This window comes from Oncorhynchus clarkii, chromosome 6, assembly GCF_045791955.1.
Source record: "Oncorhynchus clarkii lewisi isolate Uvic-CL-2024 chromosome 6, UVic_Ocla_1.0, whole genome shotgun sequence".
NCBI lineage: Eukaryota > Metazoa > Chordata > Actinopteri > Salmoniformes > Salmonidae > Oncorhynchus > Oncorhynchus clarkii.
Window position 1 is genome coordinate 66,569,439 of NC_092152.1, and position 19,670 is coordinate 66,589,108.

The 19,670-nt window shown below is 45.0% G+C and overlaps 1 protein-coding gene across 1 annotated transcript in view; it reads left to right on the plus strand.

The window, feature by feature from the left end:
- The window catches only part of LOC139411473 (disintegrin and metalloproteinase domain-containing protein 10-like), a 116,116-nt gene that overhangs the window by 46,168 nt on the left and 50,278 nt on the right, over positions 1–19,670 (plus strand). The window lies entirely within an intron of this gene.

Here is a 19,670-nt window from a genome sequence, read left to right on the forward strand (position 1 = left end):
TACTGTGCAGCCGTATTCATTGACCTGGCCAGAGGCTTTCGACTCTGTCAATCACCACATCCTCATCGGCAGACTTGACAGCCTTGGTTTCTCAAATGATTGCCTCGCCTGGTTCACCAACTACTTCTCTGATAGAGTTCAGTGTGTCAAATCGGAGGGTCTGTTGTCCGGGCCTCTGGCAGTCTCTATGGGGGTGCCACAGGGTTAAATTCTTGGACCGACTCTCTTCTCTGTATACATCAATGATGTCGGTCTTGCTGCTGGTGAGTCTCTGATCCACCTCTACGCAGATGACACCATTCTGTATTCTTCTGGCCCTTCTTTGGACACTGTGTTAACAACTCTCCAGGCGAGCTTCAGTGCCATACAACTCTCCTTCCGTGGCATCCAATTGCTCTTAAATACAAGTAAAACTAAATGCATGCTCTTCAACCGATCGCTGCCTGCACCTGCCCGCCTGTCCAACATCACTACTCTGGACAGCTCTGACTTAGAATATGTGGACAACTACAAATACCTAGGTGTCTGGTTAGACTGTAAACTCTCCTTCCAGACTCACATCAAACATATCCAATCTGAAGTTAAATATAGAATTGGCTTCCTATTTCGCAACAAAGCTTCCTTCACTCATGCTGCCAAACATACCCTTGTAAAACTGACCATCCTACCAATCCTCGACTTCGGCGATGTCATTTACAAAATAGCCTCCAATACCCTACTCAATAAATTGGATGCAGTCTATCACAGTGCCATCCGTTTTGTCACCAAAGCCCCATATACTACCCACCTCTGCGACCTGTACGCTCTCGTTGGCTGGCCCTCGCTTCATACTCGTCGCCAAACCCACTGGCTCCAGGTCATCTACAAGACCCTGCTAGGTAAAGTACCCCCTTATCTCAGCTCGCTGGTCACCATAGCAGCACCCACCTGTAGCACGCGCTCCAGCAGGTATACAGTGCCTTGCGAAAGTATTCGGCCCCCTTGAACTTTGCGACCTTTTGCCACATTTCAGGCTTCAAACATAAAATTATAAAACTGTATTTTTTTGTGAAGAATCAACAACAAGTGGGACACAATCATGAAGTGGAACGACATTTATTGGATATTTCAAACTTTTTTAACAAATCAAAACCTGAAAAATTGGGCGTGCAAAATTATTCAGCCCCCTTAAGTTAATACTTTGTAGCGCCACCTTTTGCTGCGATTACAGCTGTAAGTCGCTTGGGGTATGTCTCTATCAGTTTTGCACATCGAGAGACTGACATTCTAACACCTGGATATGTTTATTTTTGAACCATTCCATTGTAGATTTTGCTTTATGTTTTGGATCATTGTCTTGTTGGAAGACTTTGGCTCCATCCATCTTCCCATCAATTTTAACCATCTTCCCTGTCCCTGCTGAAGAAAAGCAGGCCCAAACCATGATGCTGCCACCACCATGTTTGACAGTGGGGATGGTGTGTTAAGTGTGATGAGCTGTGTTGCTTTTACGCCAAACATAACGTTTTGCATTGTTGCCAAAAAGTTCAATTTTGGTTTCATCTGACCAGAGCACCTTCTTCCACATGTTTGGTGTGTCTCCCAGGTGGCTTGTGGCAAACTTTAAACGACACTTTTTATTGATATCTTTAAGAAATGGCTTTCTTCTTGCCACTCTTCCATAAAGGCCAGATTTGTGCAATATACGACTGATTGTTGTCCTATGGACAGAGTCTCCCACCTCAGCTGTAGATCTCTGCAGTTCATCCAGAGTGATCATGGGCCTCTTGGCTGCATCTCTGATCAGTCTTCTCCTTGTATGAGCTGAAAGTTTAGAGGGACGGCCAGGTCTTGGTAGATTTGCAGTGGTCTGATACTCCTTCCATTTCAATATTATCGCTTGCACAGTGCTCCTTGGGATTTTTAAAGCTTGGGAAATATTTTTGTATCCAAATCCGGCTTTAAACTTCTTCACAACAGTATCTCGGACCTGCCTGGTGTGTTCCTTGTTCTTCATGATGCTCTCTGCGCTTTTAACGGACCTCTGAGACTATCACAGTGCAGGTGCATTTATACGGAGACTTGATTACACACAGGTGGATTGTATTTATCATCATTAGTCATTTAGGTCAACATTGGATCATTCAGAGATCCTCACTGAACTTCTGGAGAGAGTTTGCTGCACTGAAAGTAAAGGGGCTGAATAATTTTGCACGCTCAATTTTTCAGTTTTTGATTTGTTAAAAAAGTTTGAAATATCCAATAAATGTCGTTCCACTTCATGATTGTGTCCCACTTGTTGTTGATTCTTCACAAAAAAATACAGTTTTATATCTTTGTTTGAAGCCTGAAATGTGGCAAAAGGTTGCAAAGTTCAACAGGGCCGAATACTTTCGCAAGGCACTGTATCTCTCTGGTCACCCCCAAAACCAATTCTTCCCTTGGTCGCCTCTTCTTCCAGTTCTCTGCTGCCAATGACTGGAACGAACTACAAAAATCTCTGAAACTGGAAACGCTTATCTCCCTCACTAGCTTTAAGCACCAGCTGTCAGAGCAGCTCACAGATTACTGCATCTGTACATAGCCCATCTATAATTTAGCCCAAACAACTACCTCTTTCCCTACTTTATTTATTTATTTTGCTCCTTTGCACCCCCTTATTTATATCTCTACTTTGCACATTCTTCCACTGCAAATCAACCTTTCCAGTGTTTTACTTGCTATATTGTATTTACTTCACCACCATGGCCTTTTTTTGCCTTTACCTCCCTTATCTCACCTCACTTGCTCACATTGTGTGTATATATACTTATTTTTCTACTGTATTATTGACTGTATGTTTGTTTTACTCCATGTGTAACTCTGTTGTTGTATGTGTCGAACTGCTTTGCTTTATCTTGGCCAGGTCGCAATTTTAAATGAGAACTTGTTCTCAACTTGCCTGCCTGGTTAAATAAAGGTATAATAAAAAAATAAAAAGTGAAGATTGAACTGTTGACTGTTTTCTCCTCCCTGTGTGACCTTTGTATTGTGTTGAGCATGCAGTCTTACTCCGCCTCCGTCACAGCCAAGGCAGGGGTGTCTGATTTATGAGGCTCTTCACAGAAAAGCCGTTTTGTATGCCCACACTCACATCACTACCACTCCCCTCCTTCCACTCCAACACTATGAGCAGCTAGATCAAGGTACCAGATAGGGCAATCCTGAGACTTTGTACAGTGTACATGCCAGGGTACAGTACAGAATACACCAAGGGTTCAGTGCCAGGGTACAGTACAGAATACACCAAGGGTTCAGTGCCAGGGTACAGTACAGAATACACCAAGGGTTCAGTGCCAGGGTACAGTACAGAATACACCAAGGGTTCAGTGCCAGGGTACAGTACAGAATACACCAAGGGTTCAGTGCCAGGGTACAGTACAGAATACACCAAGGGTTCAGTGCCAGGGTACAGTACAGAATATACACCAAGGGTTCAGTGCCAGGGTACAGAATACACCAAGGGTTCAGTGCCAGGGTACAGAATACACCAAGGGTTCAGTGCCAGGGTACAGTACAGTACAGAATACACCAAGGGTTCAGTGCCAGGGTACAATATACACCAAGGGTTCAGTGCCAGGGTACAGTACAGAATACACCAAGGGTTCAGTGCCAGGGTACAGTACAGAATACACCAAGGGTTCAGTGCCAGGGTACAGTACAGAATACACCAAGGGTTCAGTGCCAGGGTACAGTACAGAATACACCAAGGGTTCAGTGCCATGGTACAGTACAGAATACACCAAGGGTTCAGTGTCAGGGTACAGTACAGAATACACCAAGGGTTCAGTGCCAGGGTACAGTACAGAATACACCAAGTGTTCAGTGCCAGGGTACAGTACAGAATACACCAAGGGTTCAGTGCCAGGGGACAGTACAGAATACACCAAGGGTTCAGTGCCAGGGTACAGTACAGAATACAACTAGGGTTCAGTGTCAGGGTACAGTATACACCAAGGGTTCAGTGCCAGGGTACAGTACAGAATACACCAAGGGTTCAGTGCCAGGGTACAGTACAGAATACACCAATGGTTCAGTGACAGGGTACAGCACAGAATACACCAAGGGTTATGTGACAGGGTACAGTACAGAATACACCAAGGGTTCAGTGCCAGGGTACAGTACAGAATACACCAAGGGTTCAGTGCCAGGGTACAGTACAGAATACAACTAGGGTTCAGTGTCAGGGTACAGTATACACCAAGGGTTCAGTGCCAGGGTACAGTACAGAATACACCAAGGGTTCAGTGCCAGGGTACAGTACAGAATACACCAATGGTTCAGTGTCAGGGTACAGTACAGAATACAACAAGGGTTCAGTGCCAGGGTACAGTACAGAATACACCAAGGGTTCAGTGCCAGGGTACAGTACAGAATACACCAAGGGTTCAGTGCCAGGGTACAGTACAGAATACACCAAGGGTTCAGTGCCAGGGTACAGTACAGAATACACCAAGGGTTCAGTGCCAGGGTACAGAATACACCAAGGGTTCAGTGCCAGGGTACAGAATACACCAAGGGTTCAGTGCCAGGGTACAGTACAGTACAGAACACACCAAGGGTTCAGTGCCAGGGTACAGAATACACCAAGGGTTCAGTGCCAGGGTACAGAATACACCAAGGGTTCAGTGCCAGGCTACAGTACAGTACTTTAATACACCAAGGGTTCAGTGCCAGGGTACAGTATACACCAAGGGTTCAGTGCCAGGGTACAGTACAGAATACACCAAGGGTTCAGTGCCAGGGTACAGTACAGAATACACCAAGGGTTCAGTGCCAGAGTACAGTACAGAATACACCAAGGGTTCAGTGCCAGGGTACAGTACAGAATACACCAAGGGTTCAGTGCCAGAGTACAGTACAGAATACACCAAGGGTTCAGTGCCAGGGTACAGTACAGAATACACCAAGGGTTCAGTGCCAGGGTACAGTACAGAATACACCAAGGCTTCAGTGCCAGGGTACAGTACAGAATACACCAAGGGTTCAGTGCCAGGGTACAGTACAGAATACACCAAGGGTTCAGTGCCAGGGTACAGTACAGAATACACCAAGGGTTCAGTGTCAGGGTACAGTACAGAATACACCAAGGGTTCAGTGCCAGGGTACAGTACAGAATACACCAAGGGTTCAGTGCCAGGGTACAGTACAGAATACGCCAAGGGTTCAGTGCCAGGGTACAGTACAGAATACACCAAGGGTTCAGTGCCAGGGTACAGTACAGAATACACCAAGGGTTCAGTGCCAGGGTACAGAATACACCAAGGGTTCAGTGCCAGGGTACAGAACACACCAAGGGTTCAGTGCCAGGGTACAGCACAGAATACACCAAGGGTTCAGTGACAGGGTACAGTACAGTACAGAATACACCAAGGGTTCAGTGCCAGGGTACAGTATAGTACAGAATACACCAAGGGTTCAGTGCCAGAGTACAGTACAGAATACACCAAGGGTTCAGTGCCAGGGTACAGTACAGAATACACCAAGGGTTCAGTGTCAGGGTACTGTACAGAATACACCAAGGGTTCAGTGCCAGGGTACAGTACAGAATACACTAAGGGTTCAGTGCCAGGGTACAGTATAGAATACACCAAGGGTTCAGTGCCAGGGTACAGTACAGAATACACCAAGGGTTCAGTGCCAGGGTACAGTACAGAATACACCAAGGGTTCAGTGCCAGGGTACAGTACAGAATACACCAAGGGTTCAGTGCCAGAGTACAGTATAGAATACACCAAGAGTTCAGTGCCAGGGTACAGTACAGAATACACCAAGGGTTCAGTGCCAGGGTACAGTACAGAATTCACCAAGGGTTCAGTGCCAGGGGACAGTACAGAATACACCAAGGGTTCAGTGCCAGGGGAGAGACTAAGGGAATTAGTGGGCACCGGCTTCTCTCTTAGAAGAGATTTCACCTCACTAGGACACATGGGATTAAATAAAGGTTCCTAGCTAACTGAAACAAACAACCGCTACAGTAGAGCATTCCTTTTAGTAAGGGGACAGGACAGCATGGTTCAGAGAGAGGCCTACACCTTTACGTCACCTCGCAAACAGTCAACACACCAGTGGTCTGACTCAGAGGGGAACCCCCTACATGAATTAGTCCATGCCACCATTCAGCCAGGTTGCCCGTTTGTTTGTGTGAGTGAGCGTGTGTTCAGCGTGATTGTCCTGCTCATCTATCTACCCCAGACTGGGGTTAACATGTTAAGCTGCATGCCACAGGTCAACTAACATGAACCCTGCCACTGTAATCTCTCTAAGGTGAGTTTGGCCTTGCAGTGAACTGCCTGCCATGACTGGATTGGCCAGAAGGATGGACGATTCTGCTGCAGAGTATACAGTGGGGCAAAAAAGTATTTAGTCAGCCACCAATTGTGCAAGTTCTCCCACTTAAAAATATGAGAGAGGCCTGTAATTTTCATCATAGGTACACTTCAACTATGACAGACACAATTAGGGGAAAAAATCCAGAAAATCACATTGTAGGATTTTTAATGAATTTATTTGCAAATTATAGTGGAAAGTAAGTATTTGGTCACCTACAAACAAGCAAGATTTCTGGCTCTCACAGACCTGTAACTTCTTCTTTAAGAGGCTCCTCTGTCCTTCACTCGTTACCTGTATTAATGGCACCTGTTTGAACTTGTTATCAGTATAAAAGACACCTGTCCACAACCTCAAACAGTCACACTCCAAACTCCACTATGGCCAAGACCAAAGAGCTGTCAAAGGACACTAGAAACAAAATTGTAGACCTGCACCAGGCTCGGATGACTTAATCTGCAATAGGTAAGCAGCTTGGTTTGAAGAAATCAACTGTGGGAGCAATTATTAGGAAATGGAAGACATACAAGACCACTGATAATCTCCCTCGATCTGGGGCTCCACGCAAGATCTCACCCCGTGGGGTCAAATGATCACAAGAACGGTGAGCAAAAAATCCCAGAACCACACGGGGGGACCTAGTGAATGACCTGCAGAGAGCTGGGACCAAAGTAACAAAGCCTACCATCAGTAACACACTACGCCGCCAGGGACTCCAATCCTGCAGTGCCAGACGTGTCCCCCTGCTTAAGCCAGTACATGTCCAGGCCCGTCTGAAGTTTGCTAGAGAGCATTCAGATGATCCAGAAGAAGATTGGGAGAATGTCATATGGTCAGATGAAACCAAAATATAACTTTTTGGTAAAAACTCAACTCGTCGTGTTTGGAGGACAAAAAATGCTGAGTTGCATCCAAAGAACACCATACCTACTGTGAAGCATGGGGGTGGAAACATCATGTTTTGGGGCTGTTTTTCTGCAAAGGGACCAGGACGACTGATCCGTGTAAAGGAAAGAATGAATGGGGCCATGTATTGTGAGATTTTGAGTGAAAACCTCCTTCCATCAGCAAGGGCATTGAAGATGAAACGTGGCTGGGTCTTTCAGCATAACAATGATCCCAAACACACCGCCCGTGCAACGAAGGAGTGGCTTCGTAAGAAGCATTTCAAGGTCCTGGAGTGGCCTAGCCAGTCTCCAGATCTCAACCCCATAGAAAATCTTTGGAGGGAGTTGAAAGTCCGTGTTGCCCAGCAACAGCCCCAAAACATCACTGCTCTAAAGGAGATCTGCATGGAGGAATGGGCCAAAATACCAGCAACAGTGTGTGAAAACCTTGTGAAGACTTACAGAAAACATTTGACCTCTGTTATATACCCTTTGTTGGCAATGACAAAGTATTGAGATAAACTTTTGTTATTGACCAAATACTTATTTTCCACCATAATTTGCAAATAAATTCATTAAAAATCCTACAATGTGATTTTCTGGATTTTTTTCTTCTCATTTTGTCTGTCATAGTTGAAGTGTACCTATGATGAAAATTACAGGCCTCATCTTTTTAAAGTGGGAGAACTTGCACAATTGGTGGCTGACTAAATACTTTTTGCCCCACTGTATAGCATGTAGTGTTTTGTAGGTGTGGGTTCTCATTTGTGTGCTTGTCTTCGGGCCTATACCTGTCTGTGTGATAATGCATTATCTCATGCCTGGTTAGTTTGGAGTCTTTCCTTTATCCAGTTCCCCGGTCTGTTTTCGGGGGTTTGGACAGGAGATAAGGGAGTGTGAAAGTCAGTCCCACTGACTGGCGGTCTGATTGTGGGCTTGAGGCTGTGCTGAATACAGAGAGGACAGCTGTATGACTGTCAGACGCTCAGTCAGGCACTGAATCATTTATCAGTCAGCTGCTACCCTTAGTCTAACTGCACCTCTATTGGTTATAAAAACCTCCTCTACCACTGTGAAACACGGACCTGTTTGTTTAGCCATGGACACTGGTGTGTGTATGTGTACTGTTTGTGTGTACTGTTTGTGTTTTTCATAGCCTTGGCTGTTGAAAACCCAGTTTCTCTGCCCTTGGATGAATGTTTCTTGGAGCACTAATGATATCAGAGCAACCTAGATGGAGCGTGGCAGAGATGGAACGCAGCACTACGCCGGCCCCAGCCACAGCTACCCACAATGCTCTATGGCTCCCATGAGCCCTCTGCGAGGTCAGACTGTTGTGAGGAGAGCTTGGTGCTTGATCAAGAACAAGCATTTGTCTCTCTCAGGTGGACCTCCAGTGCACAGCTAGTGGTACTCAGTACTGCTCCTCTCAGCCCACACCGTCTCCCAGCGCCTTGTTACTTCAGAACTAATCAGGAAGTAGTTCAGAACCTTTCCTGAGAACCAGCAGCAAGGAAGGAAGATTTGTTATGCTGTATTCAGTCGTTTTGTTTATTTATTTTTTAGATGTTTAGTTTCTAGGTCGAAACCCCCTGTGACCATTTAGTCAGTGAAGTTCTGTGTTGGTATGATAACTTGATGGGAAGACTCAAAGTGGCTCTTAAACATTAACACAAAGTCAAACACTTAAAATGAGTCTGTTTAGGGTTTAATGTTAACACACACACACATCACAATATCAAACAATTACTCAGCAGAATTGGATCAGTGTCCTCCGGATGCGATGTTTTGCGCACTGTTCTCTCAATTTCTGCAGAGCTCATCGGAGTGGAATTGTATTGCGTTGGCACTTCCACAAATGGCGGACACGCAATTGATGAACGGGTTGCGTTAATAAACCAATGCTGCATACAATCTGACACCGTGGGAGAGCTGGGATTGCCATCATTGGCGATGTAGTTCTGACAACATAAAAACATAGTTAGACTATTCTAACAAACTCACATACTGTCAGTAGAAACCTGAATATTTTTGCCTTTTAAGGTTATGGATAAACATGCCTTAATTAGTTACCTTGCTTTGGAGTAGCCTACCCTAGCCATTTGATCGCTGATTCATTGAATGAGGGAATTATTTTATAAAGACAAAAGTATTTAATTGTAATGTTGCAATATTTTATAGGCTACTGAAGGCGTCCACATGCTTCCCGCTTGGAACAGTTCATGCATATATTATGACGTTTGTTAGTTTTGGTCTTCGGCAAGGTTTTTTCTGGCTGTTCATGCACACACAAACAAATCGAGGCAAGCCGAAGTCTACGCCCCTTCGTCTGTGATTGGTCAACAGTGTTGATTCTTCAATTTAAGTGTTTGTTGTCACTCAACGATAGACAACTCGCTTTCATGCACATTTTTCACTTGAGAAATACTGCACCAAACATCTTAGATGTAAAATTGCAAGACTAAAAATCTCCTTGGCAAAAACATAAAAATGTATCTTCGATTAAGTCTGACTATTTTGTGGAAGTGCATACTGCCTACGGCGTCTCACGCTGGACAAACAGTATTATTGACGCTTTTTCAAGTGAAGGTCTTTTTTAAGGTTGAATGCAGCACACGTGTTGGGTTCGCCTAGCTGCCAGCCAAACTGAAGCAAGCAGAAGCCTTAAGGGTGGTCAACTGTCCTCCAGGAGAGCCTTAAAGGGGCAGTGTTGTATTTTGAGACATTTTGAGAAAGAAGACAATAGGCAGAGTGTATCCTAGCCTAAAATATATTTGTCTGATTCTATATGGTAATGATAATGTATTTTTTGTAAATTGGTTCCTTGCATCATATAATGATGTAAAAATTGTGTTACCGACCATATTTTATTTTTCTCTTAAACTTTCGGACAAGTAAAAAAATGTGTCCTACTTGTCCAAAGGACACATGGCGTAAAAAGTTAATGTCAAGCCCTGCTGTTTGTAAATGTAAGCAATATTATTTTTAAGAGGATAAATCACAAGCTAATGTTTTTATTCTTTAATCAACAAAATTGTAAGCCTATACTTTTGAGAGTTTGAAAAAGCACAAATTTGGCAAGCCTTTGTAAATAAGCGCTTTCATTATCCGGTGTTGCTCTACATGCAAAAAGTTTCTGAACTTAGATGACATCCATCTGTTGTTGACAGTTGCTACTGATGTTTCTACAAGACGGGCTTTGTAGTGCATCTTGACTACCTGTAAAACTAGCTCTGCTGAACATTGAGAGGGGTTCAGAAAACTCCACCGTATGTTTCACCAAGAGGGTTGAGACCAGCTTTCACAACTCAGATCCTCACTTTCACTGGGGTGGAGAGATTATTATCATGGGTCAATTGAATGTGTCTTTCTCTCGCTTTGTCCCCCCTGTCTTCTACATATCTACACTATGCCCTCTACACACACTATCATGGTCTCTCCTTCCCTCCCTCCCTCCCACCCTCTCTCTCACCCATCCCTGGGAGGCTGCAGGGTGCAGACAGCCTCTCTCTTATGGAGTTGCAGTCTGAGGTTATCCCAGTTGGCAGCAGCTGAGGGCAGGCTGGCTGGCCCTGTGTTGGATTGGGTCTCTGGTACCCAGCAGCCCAGCACTTATCCCTGGTTTGATCACACACTCCTAGGGTTTATGGGTGTCTGATCCCACCTGCCTCTGCTCCATCGATGACACCAAGTTCAAACGGATAAATCTGAACAGTGTAATTACATCTGCTCTTTATCAGTGCAGTTTGTCTAAAGGCCAGTGATCCATGAGACCTGGGAGTCATGGGAACGATGGTGTGGAGGGAGACCGTGGTGGTGTTGGAGCTCATGCTACTATCCTGCACTATGTAGAGATGTTCACTTTTAGTTTTTTTTAAAACATTTCACACCAGGTTTTACCACTGTGTGAACTGAGTCATCAACATTGCACTGACAACTATCATCATAGTAGTTTCAATTCTTACTGCTGTTCAGGGAAGGCTTCCCTGTAAAACCCTCTACAGCAATACTAAAGATATTTTATCCAGCTTGCCGTGTTCATCCTTGTGAAAGAACCGTGGTCGATGCCTGGCAAAAAGGTCTGTCTAGTTATGAGGAAATGGCTCAAATGAAGAGGCCATATTGATTTGTTATTGTGCCCATTAATAATCAGCTGTCTGCCGCATACGTCAGCGCAAGCACAGGAGCTGTCGTCACAGCCCTGGGACTCTAGCCAAACACCTTCCAGTCGTCATGAGACGGTTCGGCCCCTTCTTTGCTGTAGCGGCTGTCAACTGTATCAACATCCCCTTCATGAGGCAGAGGGAGCTGAAATACGGCATCCCAGTGACCAATGGAAACTGGTTAGGAGAGTCCGTCACCGCTGCCAAGTCAGGCATCATCCAGGTGGTGGAGTCCACGATTGGCATGGCTGTGCCAGCTATGGCTGTGCCCCCTTTGGTAATGAAAACACCTGGGGAAGAAAGCCCTTCATGAAGTGGTTCCTAGTCCTAAACACCTCAGTACTGGTGGGTCTGTGTTAGGTGTTTGCCACTCCTCTGTGCTGTGCCCTGTTCCCACATATGAACGGACAATGGTTTGATTTGGGTTAGTTTTTAGTATGTTTATCGTCCATGGGGATTTGGGATGTGGGTGTTTAATTACTGACTGCTTTGAATGTTACTGAATGATAAATCTTCTCAAATCACCCTAAACTAGATACATTTCACCCCTTCTATTTGACCCCAGAGATATATTTTTCTCACAAAAGTGTGTTTATTTCCCTTGTGTTTGAGCTCATACACTTTGAGCTGTGTGCACTGAAACCATTCATGACTTGCAATTAGAAAATAGTTTAATTTAATCTGCTAGATAGATATCCTAGATAGATACCCTCAAGTTGGCTCAACTGTACTCTGTAGTACAGGTAGTAAAAATACAACAGTTGGTTTATGAGCACAATATAGATTGACCCGCTATTAAATCCCTTTTTTGGGTCTACCAGTACCAGGGTTATTTATTTATATATATTATTATTTGTTTTATTTACCCCTTTTTCTCCAATTTTGTGGTATCCAATTGGTAGATATTCTTGTCTCTTCGCTGCAACTCCCGTACGGATTCGGGACAGGCGAAGGTCGAGAGCCGTGCGTCCTCCGAAACACAACCCGGCCAAGCCGCACTGCTTCTTGCCACAACGCCTGCTTAACCCGGAAGCCAGCCGCACCAATGTCTCAGAGGAAACACTGTACACCTGGCGTCCGTGACAGCGTGCATTGCGCCTGGCCAGCCACAGGAGTCGCTAGTGTGCAATGGGACTAGAACATCCCTGCCGGCCAAACCCTCCCCTAACCCGGACGATGCTGGGCCAATTGTGCGCTGCCCCATGGGTCTCCCTTCGCAGTTGACAGAGCCTGGACTCGAACCAGGATCTCTAGTGGCACAGCTAGCACTGCAATACAGTGCCATAGACCACTGCGCCACTCGGGAGGCCCAAGGGTTTTGTTTTTCATTGCAAAACGTTTTTGCTACAGTGTGCCCTAATCAACATTACCCACTTGACTAGCACAGCTTCCCGCTCTCTCCAGTGCCATTGGAAGCGTACTTACACACACACCCACACACACACACACACTGTCCCACCAGATAACCTTATCAATTCATCTCATATTCGTAATCTTTTTGTGTTACCAAGAAAACATTTCTAGATCCAATGCCACTGCATGAACACTCCTAACTGATTTCAGTAAGCACATTCCTAGTAGCATTGATGACGTTGATATGCCAGAAAGCTTTATGTAGGACAGGATCTAGGCCTAATGTTTCAGCCCCATATCAAGACCTTGTGTCTTAGAGCGTTGTGCCAGTAACCGAAAGGTCGCTGTTTCAAATCCCCGGGCCGAATAAGTGAAAACATCTGCCAATGTGCCATTGAGCAAGGCGCATAACTCTAATTTCTCCTGTAAATCGTTCTGGATGAAAGCGTCTGGGCGTGCCAGGGGGAATAACAAGCAGTAAACCTAACCTCCGCTTATCTCTGGAGGGCTGCTGGGTGGATACACAGGTGCTCTCCTTTTCTCTCTCTCTCTCTCTCTCTCTCTCTCTCTCTCTCTCTCTCTCTCTCTCTCTCTCTCTCTCTCTCTCTCTCTCTCTCTCTCTCTCTCTCTCTCTGTGGATCTCTCTTTCTCTCCCTCTCTCTCTCATTTCTCTCTCTCTCTCCCTCTCTCAGCCCTTCCCACCCTGACTCTCTCTACACAAACTCTCACATAAAATCCTGGGCCGTGGGTGATATTAATAGTGTGCTAAGTCTCTGAGAAGCTCAGGAAGAATTACCTCTCCTATCCAGACTCCCCTCACATATTTCAGCTGGTCTTCTGTGACAGACGGGGCAGGTTGGAGAGGCCCACCACAGGGCTGACTGACTGACTGAAAACCGGGGGCAGGTGGGAGAAGATGTATATGGTGGATGCTAAGGGATTCCGTTGGCTTCAACTGAGTCAGTCATAGCAGAAACTAGGCAGACAATGAGAAGCTAGTTTTGAGGCATTTCGGTCCACATGAAGCCTAATCATCACACAATTAGATGAGAGGCTCAGGCTAGATGTTGAGGCTGACCCCACCAGGCTGTCAAGTGTTCCTGCCTGATCTCCAATCATTGTGACAGGGTGGATGGCCCGCCACTTCAGCTTTAAAGTAGAACTGCCAGCCAGGGAGATTGTGAAGGACAGACGGGCACACACAGCGGGAAGTAGGGTGACAGTTTGGTCAGTGTTCGTAACAGGAATAACAAGGTGTGTGTTGCGTCAGTGGCTGTGTCCCCAAATGTCAGTGCTCATGTCAGACTCAAGGAGGGGGGGGGGGGGGGGGGGGGGGGGGGGGGGGTGTGATGAACAGATAATGGAGGATTAGTGCTGCTGCATTGCAGGGGGATTATGGGAAGGTGACAGGGGTCTGTAAACACATCATGGCCAATGAAATCAAACCATTCTGCATTTGGAAGGAAATTATCCGGTACCTTGCTTTTTACAGTGTGGATTACAAATTGGTTGTAGTGAATCAAAGATACACAGAAATGTATGTTCCTCTCTGTAGATACAGTGCCTTGCGAAAGTATTCGGCCCCCTTGAACTTTGCGACCTTTTGCCACATTTCAGGCTTCAAACATAAAGATATAAAACTGTATTTTTTTGTGAAGAATCAACAACAAGTGGGACACAATCATGAAGTGGAACGACATTGATTGGATATTTCAAACTTTTTTAACAAATCAAAAACTGAAAAATTGGGCGTGCAAAATTATTCAGCCCCCTTAAGTTAATACTTTGTAGCGCCACCTTTTGCTGCGATTACAGCTGTAAGTCGCTTGGGGTATGTCTCTATCAGTTTTGCACATCGAGAGACTGACATTTTTTCCCATTCCTCCTTGCAAAACAGCTCGAGCTCAGTGAGGTTGGATGGAGAGCATTTGTGAACAGCAGTTTTCAGTTCTTTCCACAGATTCTCGATTGGATTCAGGTCTGGACTTTGACTTGGCCATTCTAACACCTGGATATGTTTATTTTTGAACCATTCCATTGTAGATTTTGCTTTATGTTTTGGATCATTGTCTTGTTGGAAGACAAATCTCCGTCCCAGTCTCAGGTCTTTTGCAGACTCCATCAGGTTTTCTTCCAGAATGGTCCTGTATTTGGCTCCATCGATCTTCCCATCAATTTTAACCATCTTCCCTGTCCCTGCTGAAGAAAAGCAGGCCCAAACCATGATGCTGCCACCACCATGTTTGACAGTGGTGATGGTGTGTTCAGCTGTGTTGCTTTTACGCCAAACATAACGTTTTGCATTGTTGCCAAAAAGTTCAATTTTGGTTTCATCTGACCAGAGCACCTTCTTCCACATGTTTGGTGTGTCTCCCAGGTGGCTTGTGGCAAACTTTAAACAACACTTTTTATGGATATCTTTAAGAAATGGCTTTCTTCTTGCCACTCTTCCATAAAGGCCAGATTTGTGCAATATACGACTGATTGTTGTCCTATGGACAGAGTCTCCCACCTCAGCTGTAGATCTCTGCAGTTCATCCAGAGTGATCATGGGCCTCTTGGCTGCATCTCTGATCAGTCTTCTCCTTGTATGAGCTGAAAGTTTAGAGGGACGGCCAGGTCTTGGTAGATTTGCAGTGGTCTGATACTCCTTCCATTTCAATATTATCGCTTGCACAGTGCTCCTTGGGATGTTTAAAGCTTGGGAAATCTTTTTGTATCCAAATCCGGCTTTAAACTTCTTCACAACAGTATCTCGGACCTGCCTGGTGTGTTCCTTGTTCGTCATGATGCTCTCTGCGCTTTTAACGGACCTCTGAGACTATCACAGTGCAGGTGCATTTATACGGAGACTTGATTACACACAGGTGGATTGTATTTATCATCATTAGTCATTTAGGTCAACATTGGATCATTCAGAGATCCTCACTGAACTTCTGGAGAGAGTTTGCTGCACTGAAAGTAAAGGGGCTGAATAATTTTGCACGCCCAATTTTTCAGTTTTTGATTTGTTAAAAAAGTTTGAAATATCCAATAAATGTCGTTCCACTTCATGATTGTGTCCCACTTGTTGTTGACTCTTCACAAAAAAATACAGTTTTATATCTTTATGTTTGAAGCCTGAAATGTAGCAAAAGGTCGCAAAGTTCAAGGGGGCGAATACTTTCGCAAGGCACTGTATATAGACAGCCACTTCAGTGACGCAATCAGTAAGTGGCTCATTTTGTGTGGGCTGGAGTGCAGCGGCCCATGTAAGAGTCATGTCTGACGAACAGAATGTCTCTAGGATTGTTGGGAATGAGCCTATAGTGAACAGAACAACTCAGTCTTCTGGGTGGTGACTGGGTCATATGCAGCTCATGTGGTGCTAGGTCGCCCTTTTCAGAATTTGACAGCGTGCTTGGAGAGCAGGAGCATGAGGAGGGAATGCAACAAACACACTGTACGCTCATACAGCCTTTACTTATACCACGCTTGAGAGGCAGGTGTTATTGTTATCCCTATGGGAATCCTTCAGTGTAGTGATTAGCCTGTTCAGTGAAGTGAGTTTGGAGTCCAGTCTCATCACAGGGTGGGACCCTCAGTATAGAGGTCTGGGTGGGACTGATTTCTTCATCTCGCCCGCACCTGCAGCTTTTCATACCTGTACCCACCCCCTCCCGCTGGTTTTCTGTCCGACTCCCACCCAACCGCAGTCCTGCAATGTTATTTTAGGTGTAGGCTATTTGGCGCAGATCGCTTGCCCGCCATGATCCCAGCAATTTTGCGTCCTATAGGCAATATCATAATGCCCAAAAATAACCTACTAAATAAGTAACATTTCCAGAGTCTCACATTCTCCATTATATTAGGCTATCTATATTACTGGGCTATATCAGCCAATAGGCTAGACTTAGTTTGAAGAGAGCGGAGTTGGAGAGAGAGAGCGGACACTTGCCCTTTCTCTTGAGCTACATTTACCCTTGTGCTTTGCTGAGGGGAAAATGACATCCAGTGTGGTATGGATCAGATTGACCCGCACCGTTTAAACACACTCAAGACAAAGAATCAAGTAAAAACAGCCCAACTTTATTTTGTCTTGTCAGACCTTTCAGAAAGAAGAAATACAATAACATTTCATTTCAAAACTCTATATTTAAGAACCAGTTGTTAAACATATTTCCTTTCTCACAAACAAGCAGAGGTCAGCTGCTCTCGCACTGAGAAGGAGAAGCTTGGGAAATCTCCTTTTCACCCAAACATAACTATAAAAGTGCAACCAGAACCAGTCAAAACAAAATATTGTACTTTTTCAAATTTAACTAGGCAAGTCAGTTAGGAACAAATTCTAATTTACAATGAGGGCCTAACCCGGACGACGCTGGGCCAATTGTGCACCGCCCTATGGGACTCCCAATACCGAACAGTTGTGATACAGCCTGGAATCGAACCAGGGTCTGTAGTGACACGTCTAGCACTGAGATGCAGTGCCTTAGACTGCTGCGCCACTCAAAGACACTTGTTTATTTTGGACCTGTGCAAATATCTCTATAGATGAAAGTCTCTGGGTCAAAATGACCCACAACATCATGTTTGTATACAAAATCTACAATGACATTCCACAACACATCAGTGTGTCCACATTTTGTAGTTAGGTTCATGACCCTAAATGAGGAAAAGTAATTTAATTCCATGGATAAATAGTGGACATGGGTCAAATTGACCCGCAACATAATAGGTGTAGTAGCCTAACTTTTAGGAGCGGACAATTTTCAGACCGAGACCAATATGGGTGATCAATATTTATTTTGAGGCAGTGTAGTAAACTATAGCATAATTAGATTTCAGAAGTTAATTTCCTTGGAAAGAGAAGTGCCCCGTGCCTCTCCGCCCATGGATATGCTACGGCCTACTCTATTTAATTGAGACCACACGCGCACCTGATCGCACACATATGGCTACTGAACCTAAAGCAGCAAGAGTGATGATAGCTGACACGTGCACTTTCTCTTGAGCTACGTTTTTGTGTAACAGTATAATTTTAAACCGTCCCCTCGCCCATACCCGGGCGCGAACCAGGGACCTTCTGCACACATCAACAGTCACCCTCGAAGCATCGTTACCCATCGCTCCACAAAAGCCGCGGCCCTTGCAGAGCAAGGGGAACTACTACTTCAAGGTCTCAGAGCAAGTGACGTCACTGATTGAAACGCTATTTAGCGCCCACGCTAACTAAGCTAGCCGTTTCACATCTGTTACACTCACCCCCCTTTTGACCTTCCACCTTTTTCCGCAGCAACCAGTAATCCGGGTCTACAGCATCAATGTAACAGTATAATTTTAAGACCGTCCCCTCGCCCATACCCGGGCGCGAACCAGGGACCTTCTGCACACATCAACAGTCACCCTCGAAGCATCGTTACCCATCGCTCCACAAAAGCCGCGGCCCTTGCAGAGCAAGGGGAACTACTACTTCAAGGTCTCAGAGCAAGTGACGTCACTGATTGAAACGCTATTTAGCGCCCACGCTAACTAAGCTAGCCGTTTCACATCTGTTACACTTGCATAGAAGATGTAGCCTACCTTTTTTATAGGAGCGTGAGGATTTTATAGGAGCGTGAGGATTTTATAGGAGCGTGAGGATTTGCTCTTCAACTCACGTTGGTTGAGCTTCCTCCACTTATTTCCATTATCAATATTTATATACACACACTGTAGTGAAACTATAGCCTAATCATATATATCTTTCTTTGAAAGATAACTGGCCCTTGATTCTCTTCCCATTCATAGGCAGTCTACTCTATTTCATTGAGACCAAATATTGTAGGCGCTTGGATGCCCATCTAGGAGAGGAGAGATAGGCTATTGAACTTGCACGCCCATCTAGGAGAGGAGAGAGAGGCTATTCTGAGATTGTGTTTGAATAATGCGACAGAGGTGCTTTTAATACAATAGGTAGGCTAACGGATACAAAGCAGAGAGTCGACCGTTTTCAAATAATCTGGGGACAACAAAAAAAATGTTCATCCCCAAGCCCGCTCCCGCTTGCATCATGAAAAATGCAGACCCGTGCCACAATGATCCCTGTCGGGAACCTCAGCCCTCTCCTGCAGTACTTTACCTTCCTCTGCTCTGAATAATGTGTGGTTTGAAATGACACACGGCCTGTACTGCTGCATATTTGATTTGGTTTTAAATCAGCCATGCTCAACCTGCGGTAGTTGGCTGGCTGGGGATCAAAGCAAGGAGTGAGATATTTGAGGGAAATATATATTTTTAGATGAATCCCGCTCTTCATTGTTCATAGTGTTTAATGTTCTTCTCTGTTGTAGTAGGCTATACAGTGTAACTAGTCTTTATTAGACACAGCACACCCACTCTGACATTTTGAAGGTGAACAGTAGTCAGCAGTGGTTTGATCTGTAGAGTTGATCTGCTGTTCTCCTACAGTGTTTATACAAGCATGCCTTTAGGCTCAGTTTACTGTATAGATATATTTTTTATCATTCTCGCTTCCCTGATCAATCTGATTTTGAGGATTATGCAAGTAAATAAATAGGCTAATTCCTGGCAATGGCCTAGTACTTTGCTATTGGCCGGATGTGTGCCACGTTATAATAACGGTCAGCCTGAAATTTTAGACCAAGTAGAGCCTAATCTGATTTATCAGCTTGATCTATCACCAGTAGCCTATAGCCTGAACACAGCCTTGGATAGCCATCAGACACCATGTGTGAGATGCAATGTTGATGAACTGCAGTGACCCAGATCTGTCCCATGGAGTAGGGCTGTATAATCAGACTTGACTGTCAAGTGCCTGTTTCCTTCTTAGTCCCATTTTAGTTAATGTGCTGATAAGACTCCACTGGGCAAGTAGAGACATGTACCATGGTTGGAGCGAGAAGGTTTTTGTTGGGGTTTTGAGAGAATGGGGCTGTTA